Consider the following 9,855-nt stretch of genomic DNA (forward strand, 5'->3'; position numbering starts at 1 on the left):
GCCCCGGGTACCACCCTGGAGGGGGTGTCACTTGGGGCCGCGCCCCCGCCCCTCACCTGTGCACGGCAGCCTGAAGGGGGGGGGAAAGCTGCAGGCGCGCCTGCCGAAATCGCCACGCAGGTGCCTGCTGGAAGGGGGGGTTATTATTATTATTGTTATTTATTTATACCCCGTCCATCTAGCTGGGTTTCCCCCACCACTCTGGGCAGCTTCCAACAAAAATTGAAATACATTAAAATATCACAGATTAAAAACTTCCCTAAACAGGTCTGCCTTCAGGTGTTTTCTAAATGTCAGATAGTTGTTTATCTCCTTGACCTCTGATAGGAGGGCGTTCCACAGGGCGGGCGCCACTACCGAAAAGGCCCTCTGCCTGGTTCCCTGTAGCTTTGCTTCTCACAGTGAGGGAACCGCCAGAAGGCCCTCGGCGATTGGCGCCTGAGCCTGGACCGTTCAGGCTCCGTTTAGAAGTTGCGGGAAGGCACGATCCCCCTCTATGTAGCACGCATGCATACAACGTAGAGGGGATCACGCGTCCCCGCAACTTCTAAACAGAGCCTGAACAGTGGGCTATCTACTTGGAGCCTGGACGCTCCATTTAAGCTCCGTTTAGAAGTCCTGGGGGGGCGCGATCCCCCTCTACGTAGCGACGCATGCATCATTACGTAGCAACGACGCACCCCCCGGGGGCATGGCAATTTGCCACCCCGTGTGTCACAGCGCTTCGCTACACCCCTGTCCACAGCATCCATTTCATAGAATCATAGACTTGGAGGCATATTGAGGACCATCTAATCCAGGGGTCAGCAACCTAAAGCCCATGGGCCAGAAGCGGCCTGAGGAGGTTGTTTGGCCAGCCCACGAGGCGCCCCCGAACTGAGTGGCCTACTCGCTGCGGGCGTTGCGCAGAAACTTGCTTCTGCAGTGCCGGAAATTGCATCTGCACACACTCAGACACTGGAAATTGCGTCTGCGCACACACAGACGCCAGAAATCACGGTTCACGCGCGATTCAGCCCACAGAGGGATCTCCGCGGGACCGATCCAGCCCAGGCAAGATAAACCTTGCCAATCCCTGATCTAATCCAACCCCCTGCAATGCAGGAATATGCAGCTGTCCCTTACAAGGATCGAACCTGCAACCTTGGTGTTCTCAGCACCACCCTGACCATGCACCCAAGGATCCTGGAAACTGCAGTTTACTCCTCACAGAGCTACAATTCCCAGCCCACTTGAGAAATTACAGTTCCAGGATCTGGGGGAACCCATGCACTTTAAGTGTGTAGTGTGGATGAATCATAGAATCATAGAGTTGGAAGAGACCACAAGGGCCATCCAGTCCAACCCCCTGCCAAGCAGGAAACACCATCAAAGCATTCTTGGCATATGCCTGTCAAGCCTCTGCTTAAAGACCTCCAAAGAAGGAGACTCCACCACACTCCTTGGTAGCAAATTCCACTGCCGAACAGCTCTTACTGTCAGGAAGTTCTTCCTAATGTTTCTTGTAGTTTGAATCCATTGCTCCATGTTCGCTTCTCTGGAGCAGCAAACAACCTTTCTCCCTCCTCTATATGACATCCTTTTATATATTTGAACATGGCTATCATATCACCCCTTAACCTTCTCTTCTCCAGGCTAAACACACCCAGCTCCCTAAGCCGTTCCTCATAAGGCATTGTTTCCAGGCCTTTGACCATTTTGGTTGCCCTTCTCTGGACACATTCCAGCTTGTCAGTATCCTTCTTGAACTGTGGTGCCCAGAACTGGACACAGTACTCCAGCTGAGGTCTGACCAGAGCGGAATACAGTGGTACTATTACTTCCCTTGATCTAGATGCTATATTCCTATTTATGCAGCCCAGAATTGCATTGGCTTTTTAAGCTGCTGCATCACACTGTTGACTCATGTCAAGTTTGTGGTCTACCAAGACTCCTACGGTAGATCCTTTTCACATGTACTGCTCTCAAGCCAGGTGTCTCCCATCCTGTATTTGTGCATTTCTTCTTTTTCTTTTTTTTTGCCCAAGTGTAGTACTTTACATTTCTCCTTGTTAAAATTCATCTTGTTTGCTTTGGCCCAGTTGTCTAATCTGTTAAGGTCATTTTGAAGTGTGATCCTGTCCTCTGGGGTATGGATAAGATTGGATCCTGCAAGGGCTTGATAGAGGACCGCGCTGGAGTGTACACACAACTTGGAGAGAGGAGAGGGAATCAAGGAACATGGCTTTAAATCCTTGCTGACTTCCTCACAGGGTTGGGTAGCCGCTCTTCGCCTTCCAGGGACGCCACCCTGAGCTCTTTGGAGGAAAGGACACAGAGGTTATAAATAAGAAAGTGTGAAGGAAACAGCAGAGCTGTCCGGCATTGGAACAGACTCCCTCGAAAGGCAGTGGAGTCTCCTTCCTTGGAGGTTTTTAAGCAGAGGTCAGGCGGTCGGTCATCTGTCAGGGATTCCTTAGCTGCCATTCCTGCATCGCAAGGGGTTCGGCTAGATGACCCTTGGGGTCCCTTGCAACCCTCTTGCTCTGTGGTTCTATGAATCACACACAACTGACCTCAGGGTCAGTGCCGTGTGGTCTTGCCATTCGCAGGGAGGCAGAAAGAGAAAGAGAGAGAGAGAGAGAGAGAGAGAGAGAGAGAGAGAGAGAGAGGCCAGCTGAGGCTATAAGCACCCAGAGAGGAGTAGTACATAGCGGCATGTAGCAAATAGCAATTTTTCTACAGGCAAGGAATTGACCTAGTTCCCCGATCCCGTTGATTTATCGAACTGGAAGCCGGAATCTAGACGATGTGCAGTTGGATTATGCGCTGCCCTGGAGAGCACTTCAGTTCATGCCATCAGCTACAGATTTCAGATTAAACTGGTGGGGCCGCCTCCTCCTAAAGGCTTCAGAACACAATAGCATTTTTATTTTTTTATTTTTACAAAACTTGTATTTCAGGCAAAGTCGTGTGTGTGTGTAAGAGAGAGAGAAATTGACACATCTGATGCGTCTTTGGCTCAATGGCAGATCACACAATGTGCAACATTTTCACCATTGTGACCTCATATCTGGGTCATAGCAACACCTCCTGTGGACAGTCGGCTCGTTATAAAGCTGGCTTTGAAACAGGGTCAGAACTGTCTCGTTTTATTATTTGCATAGTGAGTATTTTGTTATTTGAGAGCACAGAAGGCTTGGGCAGCGGTCATGTGCAGAATCATTCAGGAGCCGGCCCCTGCAACCGAACTCTGGGCTCATTCACACTCCTGGTTGCCCCGTGCCTAGAAATCAGGCCTTTGCCCTACCACTTTCCCACTCTTTAGTGCTGAATTGGAACAAACAGCAGTCCACAGAAAATCTTATTGCTGTTTGTTCCAATTCAGCACTGGTTTCCCAGGGGGATAGTAGCGTGGCAAAGGGAGGTATGGAGAAGCCCTCACTTAGATTTTCTTCTGAGGAGAAGCACACAGAAGCAGGATGTTAGTACTGTTGTGAACACACCTTTGGGAGCCAGCCTGGCATATCCTGAAGCTGAGTCCTGACAAGACAGGGCACTGCGGGAAAATGCTGTTGTCCAATGTCTTCCTAAATTATTTGGATGAAGGAATTGAGGGGATGTTCATCCAATTTGCAGATGACACCAAACCGAGAGGGGTAGCAAATGCCGCAGAAGGCAGAATCGAGAATCAAGATGAACTTAATAGATTGGGGAATTGGACCCTAACCAGCAGAATTAACTTCAGCAGGGACAAACGTCAGGTTCTTCACTTAATCAGGAAACCAACTGCATGAAGATGGGCGACTTGACTTGCCAGCACTACATGAGAAAAGGATCTCAGGTCTAAGTAGATCACAAGCTTAACATGAGTCCACAGTGTGATGCGGCAGCAAAAAAAGCTAATGCTATTCTAGGCTGCGTCAACAGAAGCCTAGTCTCTAGATCAGGCATCCCCAGACTTCGGCCCTCCAGATGTTTTGGACTACAATTCCCATCTTCCCCGACCACTGGTCCTGTTAGCTAGGGATCATGGGAGTTGTAGGCCAAAACATCTGGAGGGCCGAAGTCTGGGGATGCCTGATCTAGATCAAGTCCCGCTCTATTTTGCCTTGGTCAGACCCCACCTGGAGTACTGTGTCCAGTTCTGGGTGCCACAATTTAAGAAAGACGTTGACAATCTGGAGCAACCAAGATGATCAATTGTCAGGATACCAAGCCTTATTATGACGAGAGCTTGAAGGAGCTGGGTATGTTTAGCCTGGAAAAGGGGAGACTGAGAGGAGATAGGACAGCCCTCTTCAAATATATAAAGGGTTGTCACATGGTAGAAGGCACAAGCTTCTTTTCTCCTGCTCTGGAGGGTAGGACTCAAACCCATGGCTTCAAATTATAAGAAAGGAGATTCCAACGGAATGTCAGGAAGATCTTTCTGATGGTAAGAGCTGTTCAAAAGTGAACTGGACTCCCTTGGGAGGTGGTGGACTCTCTTTCCCTGGAGGTTTATAAGCAGAGTTTGGATGGACACCTGTCAGGGATGCTTTAGCTGAGATTCCTGCATTACAGGGGCCTTTGCTGACTTCTGATAATTGTAAGCAAAGCAGGAAACACTTGCAGTTGAAATTGCGAGACGTGCAAGGAGAATGTGTTCAGAATGGACTCGTAACGGTGTCCTACATGCCAGGAAATGAAATTCCTGCTGATTTGTTATCCAAGGTTGTTCCCAAGGAACAAACCTGTACCTATGTACAGAAACCGGGATTGTTCTAACACACCGCCCAGTGAGATTTATAGAAAGGGGGAGGTTGTTAGGTTTCTATTTCCTCTCACTGTGCAGTTAGACAGTCACAAGGCTGTCTTTACACATTCCAGCAAAGACTGTTGGGAATCACGGGAGCGGATGTTGCTGTATTCTGTTTCCGTTTCTTTCTTCTTCTTCTTCCGACTTCTCTGAGAGAGAGGAGACATGCTTTCTTTTGTTCTGCTTAATTCTTAGCAATAAAGTAGCTTAGTGCACAAACCTCTGCCTCACTCCGCTGTGTTTTTACTCTGCAAGATTTATGGAACATGTGCCCGGTGTCAGCAACAAGGCACGGGTCATGAAGAAGTCGGGGAGACGGCTGGAAAGATTCCTGCGTTATGCCTGGGGGATAGTTCCTTCCCCATGCCCAGTTCCTGACATGGCCTAGAATAGATGAACCTTGGGGTTCCTTCCAACCCTATGATTCTATGATCTGGAGAAGGGGGTGTTCCACTGGTTTGGGGTGGGGTTGCCCTCCCCATGAAAGAGCTGGCCTTGAGCTTGGAGGAGCTCCTAGATCCACCTTTGTCAAGAGCCAGGGAGCCACATGGGCATAGTGCGCCACCTTTTCCTGGTGTTGGCTGGTTCATCGGCTGTGGCCATTATTCCTGGACAGGAACACTCTGGCTACAGTGGTATCCCAGTTGAATTGTTGCCATGCTTTGTTTCTTAGACTTTGACTTGACTGTGGTTGATCTTCCACCTGAGGTCATTGCAAAGACAAATGGCTCAAACTATCCCAAGTGACCTGGATGTGCTGGGACTGGACAGAGCCTCTCCTCCTCCTCCTGAGCCTGGAGAAGGGTCTAAGAGAGGACTCCCAGGCCTCAAAGGTTTGGTCTGCCAGAGCTACAGGACAACCTAGTGCACTGATTGTGCCATGCCTTGTTTCCCAACACGCCACATTTTCTCATTCTAGCTTGTTTTCATCTTCCATATTGTCAACTCGAGCTGCAAAAGCTTCAGACATCTGCTTGCCAAGAGACGTCTTTGTCAGGAGTATGGGCAGGAGTCAGGCTCTGGGGCCTGTAGTGCTTTGCAGGACTGGGGCATGCCTCAACTTGTGCTGGAGAAGCAAGGCGTGGCCACACAGGTGAAGTCCTCAGCTTGTGCTGGAGAGGCAAGGAGTAATCACCCAGGTGTGGCCACTTGAGATCTCACTGCACCTGGTGGCAGGAGCTGGGAGGGATAAAAGCCCAGCATTTCCCTTCAGTTCTTGGCCACAGCAACGCTATCCCTGCCTGGTTGCATCTGGCCTCCTGTTCCTTGGACCCTTGCCTTGTTGCTGCCGTGCTTCTTGGACCCCTGCCTCGCCTTCGCCTTGCTCCTGCCCCATGGACCTTCGCCTTGCTTCTCGTTCCTGGATCCTTCGCCTTGCTCCTTGCTCCTTGGACCATTGCTTCGCCTTCGCCTTGCTCCTGCTCCGTGGATCTTCGCCTTGCTTCTTGTTCCTGGATCCTTCGTCTTGCTCCTTGCTCCTTGGACCCTTGCTTCGCCTTCGCCTTGCTCTTGCCCCGTGGACCTTCGCCTTGCTTCTTGTTCCTGGACCCTCGCTTTGCCTTCGCCCTGCTTCGTGCCCCGTGGACCTTCGCCTCTGCCTTCGACCCTGCTTCTTCACCACCATCTTGCCTCTGGTCCTGATGCCCGCCGACTGGACTGTGACAGTCTTCATGAAATGTAGCATAAGATTAGCTGGTTCTGCTGAAACAGTTCTAGAAGGGAGAGGAGGGTGTTGAAATAATTTTAAGGTTATATATAAAACATGTACATGAATGTACAGAAACATGTCTGAAGCAGCACAGGAAGACAGGCCTGACTGTCACCATTTTGACTCTCTCTCTCTGACCAGGTGTTCCTCTGCAAGGAAGAAGGGGGGTGGGGGAACCTTCTCATTGTCTCAGGAATTAAAGTGATAATCCCTGGCATCCTGATACCTGAGTGCCAGACAAAAGGGTGTGATTAACTTGGCTGGGAAACAGGGAAATGTAAATATCTCCTTTTTTTGTTGATTAGGTTTTGGGGGCAGGGGGAGGGTCCAGGATGCTCAGATTACTGCCACCAGACCTCCCCTTTCATGATGTACCTATGATGAATTTAGGGAGGGTGGTCTTGGGCTACACCCCTTCTGTGCCGTATGGGTGATGCTTCTGGGAGGTGGGCTGAAACAAATTTCAAATTTCTATTTAAGGGCAGGACACCTTTGTTTGGGGTTCCTGAGGGGAAGGACCCTGTTGCAACAGCAAAAATAAAGGCTTTGCTTCTCAAACTTCTCTGGTTGGCCTCTGTTATATATTCTCCGACCGATGGAGAACCCAATAAGGCTCTTGTGTACCCCATAAGGGAATAAGGGCAGATTTTTGCTTATAACAAGGGGAAATGGCTTTAATAAAAACCAGGGAAACTACAGATGGCATAGGGGTGTGTGAGAGAGAGATTCATGCACGCTTGGTTAGCTCTAGCAGACGGTAAAGGTGTATCTGATCTGGGGAAGAGGGTAGGTCTGATCTAAAATGCTAGAAAACATCCATTTCAATACCAATGGTTTTAAACATTTTAAGGGCCCTCCAGTCGTCCTTTTCATGATTTTGTTTTTGTGCTCATGATGCTATCAGGGCAGTGAGACATTCTCAGGAGCCACACCTGGCCTGGAAGTCACCTGGTTAGTGTGTGTGTGTGTGTGTGTGTGTGATGTCTGTCTGTCTGTCTGTCTGTCTGTGGATACGCACATAGAGAGAGATTCATTTCAGTTCCCTTGTTTCTACATTTTTAAAAAATGTCTGCAATAATTTCTTTCCTTTTGGCCCCCCTCCTTATTGCCTCCCACCCCCAGCCACTGATTTCCTGAGGCTGTGAGCCCCAAGGGGACAGAGATATTAAAAGCTGCTCTGAGTCCAGGCTGCAGAGCGGGATTTAAAATCAAACAAGCAAGCAGGCAGCCTCCTTCTGCCTTCTAGTGCTCACCCTGAAGAATGCAGGGAGACACGACAAGGACGCAAGTCGGTGCCCGGCTGCTGCTGCTCGCTTGAAATACCGGTAGTTCTTGGAATGTTTGTGTTTTACGATGGAGCAGCGTTGAAACATTTGATTGCTACCGGTAGTCATTTGGAATTCTGTCTCGGTTTAGAGGATTCACAGGGAAACTCCAGCACAGAAGTGATCAGGTAGATCTCTAGAAGTTCATTTATATATATCTCCTGCGTCCTGAATCAAGACGACTTGGGAATCAAGTGGGGGAGAGGAGGAAAGGGCTGTTGCCCCTGGGTTCTGCTTGAGAGCTTCCTGGGGTGCCTGGCTGGTAACAGGGGGGCACTGGATCCGAAGGACCTTTGGGTGCTCGTAGGATTTCATCTGGCTGTGCAAGTTTGGGCAGCCCTGTCCTCCACTCACGGAAACTTTTGAGTAGCCTTCAAGGGCAGTTTCTTATTTGATTTGATCCTGGAATGTACTGCTTTTCCTTAAAGGTAAAGGACCCCTGACAGTTAAGTCCAGTCGTGAATGACTCTGGCGTTGCGGTGCTCATCTCGCTTTACAGGCCGAGGGAGCCGGCGTTTGTCCGCTCCGCAGACAATTTTTCCAGGTCATGTGGCCAGCATGACTAAGCCGCTTCTGGCACAGCAGAACACCGACACCAGAGCAGCGCACGGAAAAGCCATTTACCTTCCCGCCAGAGTGGTACCTATTAATCTACTTGCACTTTTTGGCATGCTTTCAAACTGCTAGGTTGGCAGGAGCTGGGGCCAAGCAACCCCATCGCGGGGATTCGAACTGCCAACCTTTTGATCAGCAAGCCCAAGGCTCAATGGTTTAGACCACAGTGCCACCCACGCCCCCCTGCTTTTCCTTACAGTGTCCCTATTTTCATTGGAGAAATGTTGGAGAGCATGGAGTTTTCCACCCCTGAGCTGTCTGAAGGCAATCCTGTACAGGGAAGGTGGTTTTTTAAAAATGTTTCATGTTTTATTATGTTTTTATATATGCTGTGAGCTGCCTAGAGTGGCTGGGGAAAGCCAGCCAGATGGGTGGGGTATAAATAATAAAATTGTTGTTGTTAAAATTATCATTATGGAATAGGACAGCAGTGATGGCGAACCTATGACACACGCGTCAGACGTGACACGCAAAGCCCTCACTGCTGGCACGCGCCCCATCGGCCCATTCGGCTGTTGTTGTTGGGTCCCCCCCCATTTGTCTCAGCTAGAGCTTGTCTCAGCTGTTGCTGGTAGCCAGAGATTGGTTTTTAACCCTTTCTGTGCTGTTTTTCCTGGTGCTTTGGCAGAGTATGTTGGTGCTGCATGTTAGTTCCAGCGAAGGTATTATTCGTCATTTATTTCTGTTCTCTCCCCCCCCCCAAAAAAGCGCAGCAGCTTTGGGACATTCCCCCCAAAAAACTAAGCAACTTTTGCACCCCTCCAAAACTTTGGTTAGCAGCTCCCCCCAAAAAGCTCAGCAACTCTGGGCACTTTGTGATAAATAAGGGGTTTTTGGTTTGGTTTGTGTGAGGGACAAGAGCAGGGGTCCCCAGACTTACCGCGCAGTGGGCCGGAGAGCAGGGGAGTGCGCGCGCAGCGGGCCGGAGGGCGGGGGAGTGCGCGCCCATGCGCACACGCACACGGGCGGGGGGGGGAATCGCCGAAAATCGCTTGTGCGCATGCGTATGGGCCTCCCCCGACCCGGAAGTGCATCGGAAATTACCTCTTCTGGGTCGGGAGAGGCCCATACGCATGCGCAAAATGGATTTTCGGCGATTTTTTGCCGATTTTTCTGATCGTCGCCGTGCCGCGTGCCGTAAGAGCGGGCGGCGGCAGCGGGCGGCGGGGGTCGTCGCGGGCCGGATTGGGAGGCCGATTGGGCCGCATCCGGCCCGGGGGCCGTAGTTTGGGGACCCCTGGACAAGAGCTACAGACAGCCCCCTCCCATCTTGAACACGAGGGGGATAGTTCCAGCGGGGATTCAGGAAGTAGAAACATGAGCTCTAGTAGGATAGCGGAGCCCAGGCACCGCCTGGGAACGGAAAGGGGAAGCAAAGAGACCGTGGGGAAAAGACCGATCCCAGCCACCCCGGAATTGCGTAAAAA

This window comes from Zootoca vivipara, chromosome 13, assembly GCF_965207765.1.
Source record: "Zootoca vivipara chromosome 13, rZooViv2.hap1.1, whole genome shotgun sequence".
NCBI lineage: Eukaryota > Metazoa > Chordata > Lepidosauria > Squamata > Lacertidae > Zootoca > Zootoca vivipara.